The following is a 19,508-nucleotide window of genomic DNA, read 5'->3' on the forward strand; positions in this document are numbered from 1 at the left end:
ATCAACTTAGCTCTGAGCTGCCTTCCCAGCCCCTGGCCAGGCACTGAATAAGCATCTCTGTCCAGGCTCCAAATTACAGCCAAGCAACAGAGCCTCAGTGGGGGACTCCAGGAGAGAGTTTCCCTGCCTTCTCCAGCCCACCCAGGCTTCCTATGTCTTTCTGGAGGGGAATGTTGAGAGCCAGAGAGGATTAGAGACTGCAGCAGGATCTCCCTTGCCTAGGAACAAGGCTGTACTTGAGGGCTGCAGCCTGGTCTATGAGGAAGAGGGAACCCCTATGCTATGCCAGAAGTCCAGCTGCAGTACAACTCTTTCAGTTTACACTACTTGAACTCCCCTCCTCCCTGCAGCCCCAACTCCTTCCTGATCTCAATTCTGCTAGTCAGCCCTTGTTCCCTATTGGGGAAGGGAGGTTCCAGGGAGAAGGAGATGAGGCATCTGGGTGTGTCAAGGAGGGAGCAGGAGAAGGCAGCAGAATCAGATGCATCTCTCAACATTCACACATTTGCCCTCCTCTCCCAGCCCATCATGCCTGCCCTCATCCCCACTGGACTCTCAAGAACAAGGGGTGTCACACATGCAGCTCTGCAAACCTTGACATCTCTGCGGCCGGATGGACTGAGGTGGGAGGCAGTGGAAGTGTTGTGGACAGCAGGGACAGAGGGTGTAGAGAAGATGGCAGGATATAAGAGGATTTAGGGGAGGAGCCAAATGCCCATGAGCAGGTGTCAAAGGGGAATCAGCTTTAGGGGTTGGTGGAAGTCTTCAAGTGTCAAGACCACACAGCTGACTCCTTAGCTTGCCTGCCCGCCCGCCCATGCAAGTGAATATCATTCAGTTTTCAAATCCTGATACCATAAGGAATTTTTGGTTTTGAAGTACAAGGCCGGGGGCGGGGGGGAGGTGTGTGTGTGTGTGTGTGTGTGGATTGGCCGTACAACAGGATTCTGGCTGCCACCCTAATAAGTGCAGCACATCTTTGAGTTTGCAGGCTTTTTGCTAACACAAAACAACAAAGGAAAATTATACTACGGCAATATTCTTTCATCATGCTGAAATATTATCCTGGGAGAAGTGAAATATCTGTGTGCCAAGGATGAATACTTCTTAATTTGACAATAGTCTAGAATACTAGCCAGAATGCTAGAATAGTGTCAGATGGGATGTAAAGGAGAGATAATTATGAAATTTAGCATTTAAAATCCCATCTGGATGGATTTTACAGTCAAAATGTCTTCTGGGATTTGGCCAGGCCTGCCCACATTGGGCCCGTAAAAGCCTGCAGGTCAAATTTACATAAGTGCAATTGCTTATTTACATAAATTTGAATATTCACTGCCTGTTGGGAACCAAAGTTCTTTTTTTCTCCACATCTTCAGGGGCAGATGGCCTGTTTCCCCTGCAGCAACTTCACAGCTAGCTCTGCTCCCTTCCCCACTCCCTCTCTTCCTCTTAGAGTCCCCATCACCGTCTCTCACCCCATTTCTCTCGCTGTTCCTCCTCCCCTGAGATCTCTGAGCCTCACTCAAAGCTCCCACTTGTGTCCCACTGTATTATATAAACAATCAAGAACAATGTGCTTCCTTACTATATTACTCTGAACAGCAGGGGGAGTCTCCTCTTCATAGCCTACATGAACAGGACTCATCTCTCTATTGCTCCCATTCTATTCAATGTCACTGTTTCTATTTGCATCCCTGAAGTCCTGATATTTTTTGGAGGGAGGCCTAAGGTATCTCACAAGAGCCTGAGGTTAAGAATGTGTGTGTTTGGATAGAAAATGTGCAATGCCTCATTTATGATTTTAGTATAATTTCAGCTACTTGGCAGTGGCACACAGGACTGCTTGCTTGATATTAGAACCTCTGGGACAACATAAAGTACTCATTACATAGCCTCATTGTTGATCAACTCTTTTGATTTTCAGACATAATTTATCCAAACTGCTTCAAAGCCAAACTGTCTAATATATTTCTCCCTAGGAATTCCTGCACACGCATTATTACACATAGATACTGCTTTATACGCTGGGTGGATTCTTTCTATGACCATATTCCTCACAAAAAGTCCATCTTTTGGATGAGATCCAAAAGTAACATCAGAATAATCTGTGGCCATAAAAGATCCCTTGGCATTTTTCTAGAGTTAACCCCAGACCCCTGGTTAATTCCAACTCAGGTAATTATATTCTGTCTACTTAAATTTACCCTGTGCTGTTAAGCAGCTGTTGTAATCTCAAGATATGACTGCTGTTGTATCCTGATTACTGGAAGCTCCTAAATCAAAGCACTGAGACTTAATATTGAGTAACATAACTATGAGCTTTATTGCTCATGTCTACACTACATAGGTATTCACAAAGCTCTTACTAAACTCTTTTCTGGCATCAGCTGGCTGGGTCTAGTAGAAATCATGGGATGAATTCTCTACAGCCACACTTTCCCCCCAAAACCTTGATCAGGAACCTTCAGGGCATGTCAGTAGTACATTACAATTGGCTTTCAGTGCTGCATAAAATCATCCTTATCTCCCTCTCTCACAAGGGTGTAGAATATTTAGTTACTATAGAAGTCCACGACAATAAACATATTTTATTACAAGAAATAATTCCAAAGAGAGGTAATTGTTCCAAACCAGGTAAGAATTTATTTTTTCTTTTCTTTTGTTTTCTGGTTCTATTGGGAAGTGGGTCACCACATTTGGGGGCAAAGGAAAAGCAAAATATTGAACTACACCAGAGATCAGGCTGCTTAGTTCTGCTTCATTACAAAGCAGCTTATTTTGCAAAGAAACAAACAAGAGAAATAAGGATCGACGACTACAAAGACAACTAGAAAATGTTTTGCAGATGACAAAATCATTCTGCATTTGTCTCACTACCCACTAACTCCATGCAGCTTGGAAATGAGGGATGCATTTATGCTTTGAAAAGTGACTCTAAAAATGGCATCTGGAATTCCATTTTCATTGTGCCTGATTTGCCTTTGCTCAGTTTACCAGTAAAAAAGAATGGTTTTCATACCATCAGCCTTGCAAATGCATCCTGGGATCTGAAAACAAAGCTGTGTTCATTCTGGCTCACGTATCCTCATCAAGGCTAGGAATCTGTTATACTGTCTGCATTTGTCATGGACTTTTGTGATTTTTGCAATTTAAAAGCAGATTGATGGATGTTCCATAGTGTGTAGAACTGCATTAGCTCACTTAAAAAAAAAAGTTTCCAGCCTATACGGCTATTTAGACAATCTTTCAAACATGAATCAAGTGTAAGTGATACAATGCTGTCTTCCCAAGTCCTACCAGTCTGCAAAGCTTCAGCAGAGCATTCCATAGTCTATGTGAAGTATGGATTTTCCCAATATGAATGAAGGTTTGTGCTAATTTTTATTAATTCTGAAACACAATTTTGTTTCTGATGCAGCAAAATACTTAAGCCCTAATTCAGGAAAGTGGCTAAGCACTTCTTTAAGTTAATTAAATTCAATTAGTCTTTGACTTAAAGTCAGCTTTGATTTAAACCAATAGGATTTAAGCACATTCTTAAAGTTCAGTAAATGCTTCAGGTTTTACTTTACTGAATGGGCCCAGACACCAGATGGCTGCTCTGGTGATTAAGGCACTGGACAGTGTCTCAAAACATCTTGGTTCAACAGATCTCCCTGTCACAGGCCTCCAAGCAGAGACTTGCTTTCTGGGCAGGTCACCATTTCTGTATCTGAGTTGCCATTTGTAAAATGGGGATAATAATTCGTCTTTATTATTTCTGGTACTGTAACCCCTAGGATCCTCAGCCATAGACCAGGACCCCACTGTACTAGGCACTGTATAAACACAAAGGCAATCATTGCTTCCCACCACCCTTTGTTGGTCTTATTTATAAGATACAAATACTGTAATAATATATATTTTTAATGCCCTGTGATTTGTTTTGTTCGGCTATGATTCTGATTTTTCCCAACTTTCTGCTATGACGCTGCTGTGCATCTTCCAATACTTTGACATGACAAACCACCTTATGTGTAATAATGGCACTGAAACCATGAAAGTCATAGGTTTGAAGCTGGGTTAGTTAATGATTCTGCAAATGATGTTCCAATCAAAAAATAATCCAGCTCACTCTCCCACATTTATATTAGCTCTGTAGTGAAAACAGGAGTAAAATAGTCAATAAAGCAAGCAATGTTGTTGTAGCTGTGTAGGTCCCAGGATATTAGCAGGACAAGATGGGTGAGGTAATATCTTTTATTGGACCAACTTTGGTTGGTGAAAGAGACAAGCTTTTGAGCTACACAGAGCTCTTCTTCAGGTAAAGCAAGCAGGCATGGTTCAGAATTCCCATGGGAAGCTGATCTGGTCAGTAAGAAAAGATCCTTTTTAAATCAGTTGCTTTTCTACCCATATTTTAACCATAGCTGCACTACAAAAAAGAAATATATATGAAAAAGGAAAAGCACACATGCTGTGCAATAAATGGACCTAGACTGAATCAGAACCCTTAACCTTCAGATTTCTCCCTTCTCTCTAATGGAGGGAACTAGATTAGCCCAGGAGCCTGGCAAAATCAAGAAATTGCTTAATTTCTGTGTGTGTGTAGTGGGGGGTGTTTAAAGGGTGATATTATAGAAGATCTCTAGCAGAATCATACATATTCAGAAACCAGAAATCAATTTAAAGGAAGAGACAGAGACTAGAAGGAGCAGTGTTCTGGTTACCTTCATAGTAAGTTGCACAAAGTTCTGAGGTGTTACAGTAACAATGAGTAGTCAGTGACAACATTTATGTCACAGTTTCATGTTAATTGCACATGTTTTCACCTTCCGTGGTCCACTAACACTCACTTAAAGAATTCCAGCTCCCAGATGTCACCTCTCCTGGACAGAGATCAATGTCACTCCCTTCTGACCAGGATCTTAAGGCTGCTCAGCTCCCTGGATTTACGCTCTGATATCCCCAGCAAGCCAGACTGCCTAAACAGGCCAGTACCTGCACTTTGTTAGCTCTTTGAAGCCTAGGACCAGTGTACTGCCTGCAATTACACATAACCACAAGTTTCTTCTAAACAAGCACATTTATTCTTAAGCATTACAGAGAAACATATTAAAACAATACAAATTCCTACACACATGCTATAAAGCTCACTAAAGGTCACCCTAACTCTAGCCTAGGGCTCTGGTAGGTGTTAGTCATTCAAAACTTGTTTTATCCCTGTGGTTACAAGTCCATCTGTCTTAGATCCAGAATGAGAACACAGGCTGAGCAGATCAGTCATTTCTTTAATCAGCTTGGGCCTTTGATCTTGGCCTTCTGCAGGTAACCAGCAGACAATGACCATCTCCCCAAGGCATAGCTTCAAAAGGCTGGGTTTTCACATAACCAGAGGTGAGGAATTTTCATTAACCACTCCCTAGGGAATCTTCTGGAAATCCATTTAACATTTATTGTCCCCCAAATCCATCTTGTCTGGCACATTTTCAATATAGTCTTTTGAAATCCCAGTTCTAACATTAGTCTCCTGTCCCCACCCCACCGAAAGATTGCCTACAATCCTAGCCCACAATAATACATAAACTTAACAAAATACGATCTTTCAATGATACTGCAGGAAATTGCCATATCGATCACATTATGGTAGCAATAAGCAGATCAGTGATAACATTTCCTGACAAAATCCCAGCACCCAGATACAACTAGGACAGGTGGCCCTACTTGGCATGCCTCAATTGAATTTTTATGAGTGTGAGGGCAGAAAGAGGATAGCTTATGTTCCAGCCCCAAAGAACTTACACTCTGAGCATTAGATGGGATGCTAGTGAGGGGAACAGGGGTGTAGCGATGAGTTGAGGAAGGATAAAGATTACAGAAATATGATGACATAGAAACTCAGTATATGCACATGCACATCTTCATGGGTCAGTAAATTTTGTTTGTTTTATAAAAATTATGAGAACAAAACTGTAATATAGTGAACATAATTGACTCACATATTGTGGGTATTTAATTAAGCCTTATAACAACACAGTGACGCAAGCAAGATAGCATTATTCTGTCTATATAATTGGAAAAATGAGAAACAGATTTTAAGTGATCTGACCAAAGACACACAGCAAGGCAATGTCAGAACCACCATAGTGCTTAAGTTTCCTGGTTTCCACAATTAAGGTAAACCCACTGGACCTACTCAAGAATCTTAATTCAATAGGTTTTTAAACCAACAAAAGCCATGACATTCAGTATTAAGCTATGATCCTGGCAGTCCAAGTGCCAGCTCATGCCAAGGCCCTGGGCCTTACTGAACACTGACCAATGCATAGCTGGAAACCACTCTAGTTCACATGTGTTAGTATTGGTGAAATAGATATTAGAGTTATAAGAACATATTTAATGTGTAGACTTTATGGAACGCTTATAGGATGCTGCATATATTAATCCTACTTATAATATCTGTATCCTGGGTTATAAAGTAGTGTTTAAATGTTTGCTCTGTAACTATAAAAATATTTGCTAAGAGTGTAAATTCCCCATAGTCAGGGGAAAAGCATTACCAAGTGTGAGATGCTAGTTTACAAGAGGTGTTGTCTCCTCCCCAACAAAAGAAGCTCTACAGACATCAGATCAGCCATTGTGGACAAAAGACTTTTCTGATTGCTTCTCCCACACTCCTGAAGAAAGTAAGTGCGCAAGCCCATGTCCCCTCACAGCTTGAATGCTGAGGGAAGGGAACAAAAATGTCTGTTAAGGGGAAATTGTTATCTTTATGCTGTCTGCACTCTGAGGAGCAAAGATTCCTAAACATAAACAAGAGATTCCCAAGCTGCTTGGCTTGAGTTAGCCATAAAGGACATAAAACTTGCTTATTATAGAAGCTTCTATTACCTTTTGAACGTAAGATTGTAACTCACTTCTGTGTATGTTTACTTGCTTTAACCATGCAAATAACTTCTCATTTCTTTTTCCTAGTTAATAAACCTTTAGTTAGTTTGTCACAGGGCTGGTTACAAGTGCTGTCTTTGGTCTGAGATCAGAGTACAATTGACCTGGGGTAAGTAACTGGTCCTTTGGGACTGGGAGTAACCTGAATAATATTGTCATTTTTGGTGTGAGGAACCATCTATCACAGAGGCAGGCTTGCCTGGGTGGCATGATAGATCAGAGTACCCCAGGGAAATGTCTGTGGCTTCCTATTAAGGCTGCTATGGTGCTTTAGGAGTTCACATTTGTTACTTGGTTGGTGAAATCTAAGTATAGAACACACAACCAGTTTGTGGTTCATGCTGTGTTTCTTGACCGTCCGCCCTGAGGTTGGCACTCATGGTCATGAGCCACTCCAGACCGCGTGACATAAGGTTTCCAGCAAGATTTTACCCCTCCCACATATATATTACACATACACTGAAGCCTAAATTCATGTGTTAGTGTACAACCCAGCACAGAAACAGAGGGGAGGTGGCTAGCAACTCTGATCCTGGAGTTGCTGTATAATAGCCAGGGCATAGGAATGCCCTATAAATGCCACCTTCTATTCCCTTCTATCCTTGGCATGCCCCCTGCATGAGATGTGGGCAGAGAACCAGACAGCAGGCAGAAGTATTCCTCTTTAGGGCCATTTTGCATCCATTATTCCAGTGCAGAGGTGAATTCCTCCCGTACAGCAAAACTAGAAATGTTCCACTTAATAGAGAAAGTGATAACCTAGACTCAGGAAGCCTGGATTCTGCTCTCAGTTATATATCCACATCCTCAATTCATACTGATGGCCTAACCAATGATTCTGGATGCCTTGCATGGCCTAACCAAGGGAAAAATTTAGTCCAGTGAGTCTGTAATTTATAAAGTGACCTATTCTGAATCCCAGTATTGCTCCTGCAAATCCTCCAGCCCAAGCCATCTGAAGGAAATATGATTTCTTCTTTGGAAGTGAAATTAATGCTGGAAGGGAAAGGATTTTTAAGCCTAATACTTGTCCCAAGATGACAATGTCCCACACTAAAGTGCTGGGCCCATGTTCATTGGTGGCATGAGCAGATGCAACTCCTTTGATTTCAATGAAGAGACTCAAAACCACAGATACCAATGGAATTACACCTGCTTATGCCACTGGGAAGCTTGGCTCCTTGCCAAACAATTAACGTTTTAAAAGCAATTGCTGCACCTGCGCATCCCTGTGAATATAGGACATAAAAGATAAAAAGGAATCCATTTCTTCCTTTCATTTTCTTTGGTCTTTTCCTCATTCCAATCTCAAGGTTGATCCAAGCTACAGAATTAAGAATGTTACATTGATACCTATTTATCTGTATTTACTTTTTCACCAGTGATTTACTTTCTGAAATATATCCTTCCCCACACCCAAGTAAAAATTCTACCTCTGAACATCTGTTTGGTTGTGATTGATTTCCTGTGTCTTCTCTTCAGAGGGAAGCTCTTATCACACTGTAAAATATTGCAAGCAGGAAAGATACATTAGCTTTTACGAGGCAGTGCCTTCCCAAGACAGCAAACATTAAGCCTGAGATAAAGATACCCTTGAATTAATGCATAGAAAGCATTATATAAAAGTGGTCCCAAATGGCTATACATGGTAAAAAATATAAATGGAGAAAACAAGCAGATTTGCTTGGCTAATGCGTATCAGCTACTTTGTGTGCAGTGCATGTTACACATCTTATATGACTGTTCTTTCCTTCCCTAATTTATCATCTGACTAAAGCCATCAATCAGTATAACAGAACCAGCGAAGATTCACTACCATCCATTAAAATTAATTGTGCAAATTAAGGGCCTGATCCTATTAAGGGCAGTGCATCCACAAATTCCATTGAGGGCACTCAGCACGTTGCAAGATTGACTTGGAACGGACACTGACTGATCAGAACAAGTTTTTATAAAACCTAAGACCAAAGGAAATGTTTCCGTGATAGATCTACTTATTTAAATCCATTAAAAATGTAAACAAGTAATGTACTCCTGACGGAATTCTGCACACACAAAAATAAAAAATTGTGCACATGATATTTAAAAATTCTGCAAAATTCTGCATATTTTATTTGTCAATAAATAAACATGGAAAAGCAGGCAAATAATAAAATCAGCTCAGGCATTACTTGTAACAGAGGGGCTCATGCTGCCCTCCACTTCTCTGAATGGAGTGTAGCAAAACAGTGCTGATGTATCCTGAGGAGAAGGGACAAGGGCCAGGCTCACTGCATGCTCTCTCCTTCTCTCTACCTCACAATAGCCCTTACATCTTTACTTAATGACAGGTTTCAGAGTAGCCGCCATGTTAGTCTGTATCCGCAAAAAGAACAGGAGTACTTGTGGCACCTTGTGGATACAGACTAACATGGCTGCTACTCGGAAACGTGTCATTCTGCAAGGCACTGAATTTAGCTGTATGGAATGGAAATCCATCAACTTCATGAAAATACTTGTACAGATACAGACAAACATCATCTTCCTTTCCAAATGCAAACAGACGGACATCATACCAAAAGGACTAAAGGTATAAATTTGTTAGTCTCTAAGGTGCCACAAGTTCTCCTGTTCTTTTTATCCTTACTTAAGTAGTTTTAACAGTCCTAGAATGACAAGGGAAGAAGCCACTGTCAGCAGTTTTGTGCCCTTCCCCCGGTGTCTCCAGGCAATGGCTAGCACAGTAGTTATCTATGCCTACTTCACTACTGGCTGAACAAGTAGTAATTCAAGACCTAACTTACATTTTCCCCATTCTGAAGGGAACTTTGCTCAGGTATAAGGTGTCAGGAGAGAGCAGTGGCCAGAGGAGGCCAAGTGGGGATGAGGATTCTCCTCCCAGTGGATTCCCATGATATATGGTGTGGGGAAGCCGTACACCCTGTTTCTTTTGCATTCTCAATAGTCCCTCTCACCTGAAGGGATTTCAAGGGAACTATGATGTGTGTTATGGAGTTTGAGCCCCCCAAACCCTCTCCCATGGATATAATCTGGCCATGGCTAAGTGAATCTGTTGTTCACATCTGTGTGTTTTAACCTGACACTCTCTCTGGGAATTTCTTTAGTGCACCTTAGGCTTTAGTAACCAGTGCCATCTTGGGGAGAGGTGTGGGACATGCACTGGTGCAAGTGGTTGGAGATATTCTGCCCAAATGCTTCCTGGTCCCTAAAAAGGTTGTAAGCCAGTGGGCAAAATCACCAGTTAGAAAAGTAGAACAAAGCTCCCAGCTCAAGACCCTTTCCTCCACAGTGGCTTTATTTTCCAACACAGGAGTTCCATAATAAGAGCAAATAAATGGAAAATAACCACCTATGGTTTTCCAAGCTTCCACTAGCTGGAAGAGGAGAGACCCACACTACACATCGCCGACTAGGGACCTCTGCTACCACTGCCTCAGAAGCAGAAAACCTTGTATCTAGTTTCCTGCAGTGTATGTGATTAGGCGCATGTGATCGACCTACGACTACAGCTCCCAGTTTAAAGGGCCCAAGGGCCATTAACAGGTGCACTGGCATATGTGTATTTCCCACCCAGCCCCCCAAAAAATCAAATGCCCTGTTACCAGAGTATGTGCAAGAGCAGAATCTGCTACACACTTTAACAAGGTCTAGGTTGACTCCCCGCAGTATCAGCCTAAGACTACTGGTTAGTATAGAAGATTATGAGGCGAGGGGCTCATCCAGCCACACTCCCTCCAGTATTCCTTGTAGTGCTGGTACTCCCACAACTTTCTCTTAGGGAGCTCACTCAGGGACTCTGGCTGTTTTCTGCACAGCTGCCCCTACTCCTCCCTGATGCAACCAAGCAAAACAAGTAAAAATATGGCCTTCTGTAGGATTGTACTACATAGGGAGAGCCCAGTGCTGCATTCTTTGCACACACAAACAACCAAAGAATTTTCAGCTATGATGGGGACACAGGTCCATTAAGAAAATAATTGCAAGCAGTAACTCATATCACAAAGGCCAATGAGCTTCCATCACGTGGTGGTAAATCAGGATCAGACAGGAATCAGTAACTACACATGAAAAGGTTCTATCTCCCATTACCAATCCTTGAAAACAGTCTCTCTCTTCTCCCAGTCTCTCTCTTCTCGGATTTTAAAAACAAATCCCCGCGTCTTGTCTGCTTGGTCTCAGGAAATTTTCAAGACTGACATCTCTCGTTTAGACACACGACAACTTTTCAGATCCTGAGTTTGAACAGGGCCTCAACTTGACCTCCAGTTTTGCACCTTCCATTTTGCAGATACAAACGACAGACACAGATTTGTGTCTGCAGTTTTATGAATGCTTAAGTGAAGCCTTTTGGATATAACTACTTGACTGTTCCTCCACAGAGATGCTGGGGCAACCAGGTAGTTTCAAAAAACAAAACAAAACAAAAAAGCCCTAAAAGTGAAAAACATAAATTTTACTGAAAGTGTCACAGTGCTGAAAAATATAAATTTAATGCCAAGTAATGTTCTTTTTGCTCACGATTAACTCTTTGTTTCAGAAAGTCACCCATCAACATTTCTGATGAATTCCCAATACATTCTACAGCAGTACTAGGTGTTGAGAAAACCCTACTCATTGCACCACAGACCTATAAAGGCCTACCTACTTATATGGATCCCCATTCTACCTTGATCTCGGTTTTATCATGTTGTTGGAAAAGGACACTCATTACTAAGCAATATTCCTCTGTGAGGACACTAACATTAGTGCAATGATCCTCCCACTTTATGTTGAGGATTTTCTGAAGAAAGAGCTGGTGCTGGTGTTCCAAGTTTTTCAGGTATTTTCTATGTGTCACCCAAGTCTCACAACCATAGAGGAGAGTTGGGATTACCACCGCTTTATAAACTAAAAGTCTAATATGTGTTCTGATATTGTGGTTGTTGAACACCCGGTGAGACAGTCTGCCAAAGCCAAGGCTAGCACAGCAAATTCTGTGCTGGATTTCAACCTCTATGTCTCCCCTCTGTGAAAGATGACTGCCAAGACAGGCAAAGTGTTCTACATTTTCCAGTTCTTTTTTGTTGATGTAGATCTTCCTTGCTGGGTCTGATGATTGACTGGGGACTGGCTGGTGGAGAACTTTTGTTTTGCCGATTTTCAGAGTTAGCCCTAGGCTTTTGTAAGCTTCAGAGAAGCAATTACGGGATCTTTGTAGATCCTCCTTTGAGTGTGCAACTACAGCACAATCATCTGCATATTGAAGTTCAGTTATTGTTGCCGATATTAATATCTGCTGTCATACACAACCTCCTTCACAAACAGATGTAGGATGGAAATCTGAGCCTCAATTTTAAATACTAAGGAAGAGAAAGAAGGAGCTCTGTAATATGTTCCATTAGCCATGTCTCAGCCTCCTCTTCCTGTTCTGGGAACAAATCAGATAATTGAAAGGTCTGAAGGTTTGTCTAAATTGTGTTTCAATTTTGTCCGTGTATCTCCAAATATTTTTTATTTATGTCAAACCAGACGTCCACTGAGATTGTGATAAATTATCATCATTTGTTAAGTCCCTCTGAATCCCTCTTCGATTGTTTTGTAAACTTAATTCCACTCTGGAATCTCTCGTGTAAAATAATCTTCAATAGTCTTCATGGTAAGTGCAAATTTTAATATACTTGTAGTAATCAAAAGCAAAGACACAGCCTTCCTTTAGAGTTCCACTGAGGCCACTGTAAAGCGAAGCAATAATCCTCTTTCAGTCAACCAACCAAGAAGAGAAGATGAAGTTCCACTAGGTGCTCTGCACACTCTTTAAATCCCAAGGAGAAAGCAACAATACCTAACACACTCAGATACCAGGGGCCTTAGATTATTGACCTAAGTAGTATTCTTAGCTCTTCCTTTTATTTATGTTTGAGAAAATGGCAAAACAAAACAAACAAAAAACCACGACACACCTGACATACTTTTTGACTGTATTTTTAGATGGCTTCTTCAGTAACTTGGACACAGTGGCCCAGATTCTCAGCTGGTGAAAATCAGTGTTGCTCCATTGATTTGCGTGGAACAATGCTACCTTACAGCAGCTAAGAATCTGGCCTACTGTTCTGTGGTTTTCTCTTCAGATGGATGAATGCATTTTTCCATGTTTGGTTGTTTGTACCTATTGTCAGGTCATTCTTTTGTGTTCAACCAACAGTTTTGCTTCTGATTCTCTTCGTTCTTTCTTTAATTTTCCTTCAACTCCATCATTTGGAGCATCCAGCAGTGGAACTGCAAGTTTAAATCTGTCTGGGAACAGTGTCAATCATTTCTTTAAATTGCTCATTTTGTGCTACATTGACAATGTTGTTAGTATAAAAGAAGATTGCAACTTTTTTATCTTTGCCTTTCACTTGTTTTCATGGCATAATCTCCTGCCCATCCTTGTCTTTTTTTTCCCGGGGTCTTGACAACAAATGGAGTGTACTCCTGAATGAAGCTGACATTGAAGTATGGCTGGCAGGCCTGGAAGAAGCATTTAAATTATCACTGGGGCTACATTTCAATAACAACAATGGCTTGAAAATGTCTAACTTTTGGGATGATCGAACTCAAAGCTCTTGAACATCACTAGAAAAGTTTCATTCAGTGACACATTTGATCTTGAAGAATGCAAAGACACTGATTTTCTGCATCTTTTGAGAGGATCACCTGTACTTTTTAGCTTTTTACTTAACTCTTGACAGTGTTTACATTTTACTTCAGAAAGTGCATGTTTGTATTGGTTCAGTTCTGTCACTTGATTCTTAAAACTTTAGGTATGTTACGCAAATGTATACATAGATGTATGGGAATCCCTAAACTCTGATCTCCCTTCTTGTGGTATTTATTAGCAACTTTCACATTCACTACCATTAGACTGACAAACAACCACTGTGGATTCATCACAGTGAAGACTGAAAAACAAGATGGTCAGATAAGCTTTACAAAGACCTGCAAGATCAGATGTCAACCCTACTTTCCACAAGTTTCTAGATTTTAGCCCCCTCAATAGTTTACAATTGCAGGGCTCTGCAGTATACTCACAATACGCAGCTTCTGTGGTTATCAAGTGCATCTGGCTCTCTTCAACATTTAATCAGCCATAAGGACCACTTATTGCTTCATATATTTCAATATTGTAAATGTCACCCCTATGACATAATAAATATACTAATGGCCAGTTTGTGTCTGGCCCCAGTGCTGGTGAGCATGGTAGGATGAAGAGGACACAAAGATCAAAGACAACAGCAGTCCCCATTCTCAAGGTAGTGCAGAGAGTACTCCCTCCTAACAGTAAGGGGGCAGGGTGGAAGCAGGCTTATGGCCTCACATCTCTTCCCACCAGGCTATGGAGCTGGGTGTCAGCACATCAGGGAGAAGGCTGCCAACTGTGCCAAAAATACTGGTGTATACGATGTCAAGATCCTCCATGTATTCCATAAATGCATAGGGGGGAATTCACCCTTCTGACCCCAGTTGGCTGTGCTGATTTTCTGTAGTTTTGAGAGAGAGAGTGCACACACATACACACCACAAGCAAAGGCCTTCCTAGAGCATGTTGTTGTATTTCATACCAGTTGAAGTAAACAGCTCAGTCTTCAAATTATTCAGGTTTTCTCATTCGACATCATTAGACTGGGTACTAGGTGAGCTGCTAGAATACAGTTGGAATGACTCTGCCCCAAATGAATATATGGCTTTCATTTGCAATGTTAGCTGCAAATCTTGGGAAGGAATGGCCTATAAAGGGTGGATCAAGCAAGAAAGCAACATCAGGAAACAGAAAAACGTGCTGCTAACTTAGCACTGTCACTAATTCAGATACAGATGCTAAATGAACAATAGTGGCCATTCTCTAGAGATGATAAGGAAGTGACAAGAGTTAACTGTGCCATTACCACATGTCAATGCGAAGCTAATAAGACATGGTACTGTGTCGTTCCTATGACTGACCCCTATTTCCATTTGGGTTCACAGCCTTTGTTAAGCTATATATCACAAATGCCATCTTATTTCAGCCTGTTAGTTTGTTTTCCTCCTGGCAAAGGAATCATTTGTCTTCTGGGCCTTGAACCAAAGAATCTAGTTGCTGGACCCACTGCTAAATGGAAAGCCAATGACTCTTTTAGCAATTTTTATCTTATGGATGCCTAAACTTTCTAATCAAAGCAACCAGCAGTGTAAAACGCAGTGTAAAACGGAATATTGGGAAAATATCTAAAGGTAAGAAAAGATACAAACTACACTGTGTGTTCACTGAAAATTATACAGATATGTGGTTAAGAGCCGGACTTCTTACACGGGGCCTGATTCTCCACTCACTGACACAAGCGGTCTCATTAACTTTAATGAGACTGCTTATGTGAGTAAGTACTCCTCAAAATGAATATGAGATGTAGGTCTTGGCCAATATGTGTATAATTGTGAATGCATTAGAAACTTGGTTTTTACTCAAGCAGAACATCCATGGACTTCAATGGTTCTAATTTCAACATAAATTCTGCATAAGAAGAGACAATCAGAATTTGGCCCTTAGTGGGATATACAGTCATAGATACATGACAACCATCAGTTCCAATGGTTGTGAACTCTGCAAAAGGAATGGTAATTGTAATGGTTCTACTTAAACACAGTAGGTTCTGAAAGCATCAGATCCTTGTAAGTCTTTGAAATAGAGTACAAACACAAAAGGTTATCCTTCACGAGAATATCTTATGATGGGTCACAGGATCCAAAACAATGCAACAGTGCCTCAAACTATGGTCTCTTCATTCAGTATTAAACAATAGAAAGAATTTGATCAGACATTTAATATCAAGCAAAAACAAATTCTAGGTGTGTGAAAATATTGCTGCCCAAAATCCAACAACTTCAAATAGACTTAAAAAAAAACCCGCTTGGTATCTTTTATAAGTTTAATCCATTTTATTAGGAGTTTCATAAGTCAGCAATGAAATTAACTAGGCACTTTGCTAGTTAGCAATGGAAGGATTTAAGAACAGGGATAATAGCAAAAGGAAGAATTGAATTCACAGAGTCTGAGCACTGCATTTTAAATTACTTGTACTAATGAACTAAGTTACACAACCCAGCAAGTAATTATTGGAGATAACTAATATTTCCAAATCTATCCTCTCCAGCAATCATCTCAAACTGATAATATTCAATAAGTAATCAAAACAAAGAACCCCAATATTCATATCTGTGCAGGGTTGATGCCATAAACCATAAATTCAATTTCAACGTTATAGCTATACTTCTGAGAGTGAAAAATTACATTCAAACAATGCCAGAGTCCCTAAACTGCATGCAACTGACCCAAAAGATTTATAAGATGCACAGTGTCAAATGCTGCCTTAAAAAGTCAAGCTATAAAGAACAAGGTAATGTTTAATTCAAATCTATGACTGGTAAAGGCAAGTAAGTGTATAGTTTACCACACTCTCCCAGGGGTTCAGCACTGGGAGGGCAGATTAATTTGCATTCAGATTCCCTAGGATGCCCTGAATCAGTCAATGTCCTGAACAAGACCAGTCCCTGGCAAGTACTACCCAATCTTGGGCAACAGTGGACCCCCTGATAGAACGAGGCTTAAAGGCACATTGTGGTGTTGTGACTCCCATGGGGAAGATTTTATTCCTCCAGGGTCGTGAGTCTGAGTTACTGCCAGGGAACGAATCTGACCAACTGAGCTCATGGGCCCAATTCTCATCTGATGTAACTAAGTGTAGCTTCAGTGACTCCAATGGAGCCTTGCTGATTTACACCTCCAGAGGAGCTGGTCCTACGTGTCTTTTTTTGGCCAGCTATTACCTTTTCTTAATTTAGGACCCAGAAATTGCTGAACATGGAACTTTTAGTGAAACAAGTCATTTTTTAAAATAAAATTCAGACACTTTTTGATAAAATAATCAATATTGTGAAAAAGGGCCACTGACGAATTCTTTCCTGAGTGAATGATCCATCTGGGCAAAGGCCTTTCGATATTGTGATAAATGTGAATGTCAAGCATTAAACGAACAAAATTTAAAAAAGACTAAAACAAAACTAAACTTGGCCAAACAGGATTTGTTAAACCAGAAGTTCCATTGATTTTGGCTCCCTCTTTAGCTTTTGAATCATTTGTGAACCTGTCCTGTTAGCTGTGAATGTTTTCATTGTGTGTGCAAATGTTCACCAAATATATTGAATGAATATAGTAACATGTCAAACAAATTCTAATCTGGCCAAGCCTAGACGAGAGTACACCAATAATGATACAAAGAGGAGGAACACTGAGGAATGAGGACAAGGTAGAACACATCTGGATGACAAGATGCTTTGCTAAATATCATGGGCCTGATCACACACCCACAGAAGACAATGGCAGAATTATCATTGGCTTCAGTTGCACAGAATCAGCCTAGAAGTGCCACCTGAAGTGGCTTCCTGGGGGCTAAGGCTCATATCCACAATAGTACTTAGGCACCTAACTCCCACCTGAATTAAATATCTTTGAGGATCTGGTCTAGGTGTACAGGTTAATGATTTTAGTTTATTTCACCACTGAATACCTGGGCCAAATTCTGATCTGTTGGAGCTCACAGACAAAGTGGAGTTTGGTGGTCTCAGCCTAGTTTTCATTTGTGCACCTCAGAAACCACCACATAATTTGGTATCTCTAGGGATCTGCTCAAAAGAAGCCCAGGACTCTAAGTGTAGGGTTAATCCAGATCAAGAGCCATGTGGGGAAGCAGGCACAGTCCTGCTAATAGTGGGTGAAATTTATACTCGCTCACAAGGCCTATGCACCACTTACATCCCGCTTGAGCCCCATTTTGAGGATTTAAATGGGACAGAAGTGCCTTGTGCTGTCACTCGGCACACAGGAGAATGTCCTTCAGTAGATGCGTTGTTTTAGCCAACACTGTTAGCCCTTTGTTTTCAGGAGTATTTGAAAAATAGTGTGGGAATACAATGTGAATTAGAGGACTAAAAAGAGTCACTGTGAATACTGATGATGAAATATCATTTAACTCAATTAGAAAAAGCCCACAGTAATTATAGGATCATATCTGGTATAAACTACCCTTATAATAATGCCCAACGAAAACAAAAAAAAATCAAACCAAAACAAAATACAGTTAGTTTTCAAGGTACTCTAGATTCAGAGATGTTTTGGATGCAGTTAGTCTGCTTAGTAAACCACAATTACTTCGTAGCTGGAACATGCATTATAAAATACAACATTTATATGAATACTCAAAACTCTTGCAATCAATATGCAGCACAGATCTCTTCACTATAGCAGGTACATTATCTTGTATGGCACATGCCCGGTTACCAAGGCAACCAGTATCCTTCAACCAACTCTATTATTATGGCTATTACAGACTTTTAGAATCTCTGGTGTCGAAGCCATCACTGAGGGCTACTTTGTGTTAATAACCCTCAAGGATAGATGCAAGTGGAAAAGGAAAAAATACAGAAAACTCTACTTTGCTGATAAACAGTATTAGAAGCCAGAGGTGGCCTGGGAAATTAAATTCAATCAGCTAAGGGGAAGCAACTCTTATATAACAATCTTTATTAAGTCAGACAAATGTAGTGACAGTTCATTGCAGACATTCAATGCTGAAGATGAATCACTGTCTCAGTAAATCTGATGGTGGAGAATGGCTATGGTACGAATTATATGAAAGATAAAAATCTTTCTGCTAATCTGTAGCATTGCAATATTAACTTCTCATTACTGCAGATATCAAACATGCCTATGAAAAAGGATTGAAGTAAGCTATAAATGTATCAACAAAATGAAGGAAGAAAATTATTTTGATTTTACCTTTTCATGTTGTCTATTGAATTTGGAGAGTTTTGATGTGCTACTATCAAATTTATTATCTTTACAGTATAATCTGAATTTGATTAATATAAATTGTCCCAGAATACTTTGGGAAAGCATTCTATATCAATAATTGCCCAGGCCATTTTCGTATATAAGCATTTCCACATCAAAGCATTCCTGCAACCTCATTATGCTCTGTACAGCTTAATACAAAGCCTCCCTGAGCCACCAACCGGGGAATTTCAGGCAGAAAATAAGTAACCTAATTTATTAAAACAACCCTTGCCAAATCATCCAATAAGTTGCTAGCTAGAAAATGTGAACTACATGCTGGGCAGGGTAGGAAGGATGATGCTTTGAAAGCAGTGTTTTGTGGGCTCTATGAAAAGCTCAGACGCCCTCTACACTAGGAAATTTACTGATTGCTGACAAAAAGGTTTCTGACCTTGTGCAGAATATTTCTGATCCCTACTTACCCTTAACTTTTGCTAGCACTGTTTCCGAAACCATGGGTATACTGAACTAGTTCTGAACATAATTTGTCCTTGACTATGCTGTCTACATCTAGCACCAGTTGTCAGCAAGAGGCAAAATGCCTACTGTGAGCCACAGTCATTCTGCAGAGTTAACACATCATTGAGATGAACAGAATCATTCCACACCTCTCTCAAGACCCATTACCCCCATAGGGCCATAGAAGAACCAGGGTGGTTCCTGGAGAGTGTGGGGACAGGACTTGGAAAGCTCA

At 40.6% G+C, this 19,508-nt stretch overlaps 1 protein-coding gene across 8 annotated transcripts in view; it reads right to left on the minus strand.

The window, feature by feature from the left end:
- Positions 1-19,508, minus strand: part of SLC6A1 (solute carrier family 6 member 1) — a 107,644-nt gene that overhangs the window by 70,308 nt on the left and 17,828 nt on the right. For 5 of the 8 annotated variants that reach the window (XM_084632906.1, XM_084632904.1, XM_084632903.1 and 2 more), the window contains one exon: positions 8,364-8,430. The exons of the other annotated variants lie outside the window; for them this stretch is intronic. The gene's annotated coding sequence lies outside the window, so the exon portion shown is untranslated. The remainder of the gene's footprint in view (positions 1-8,363; positions 8,431-19,508) is intronic. 8 annotated transcript variants of the gene reach the window in all.

Source organism: Lepidochelys olivacea (assembly GCF_965140295.1).
Source record: "Lepidochelys olivacea isolate rLepOli2 genome assembly, chromosome: 7".
NCBI classification, from domain to species: domain Eukaryota; kingdom Metazoa; phylum Chordata; order Testudines; family Cheloniidae; genus Lepidochelys; species Lepidochelys olivacea.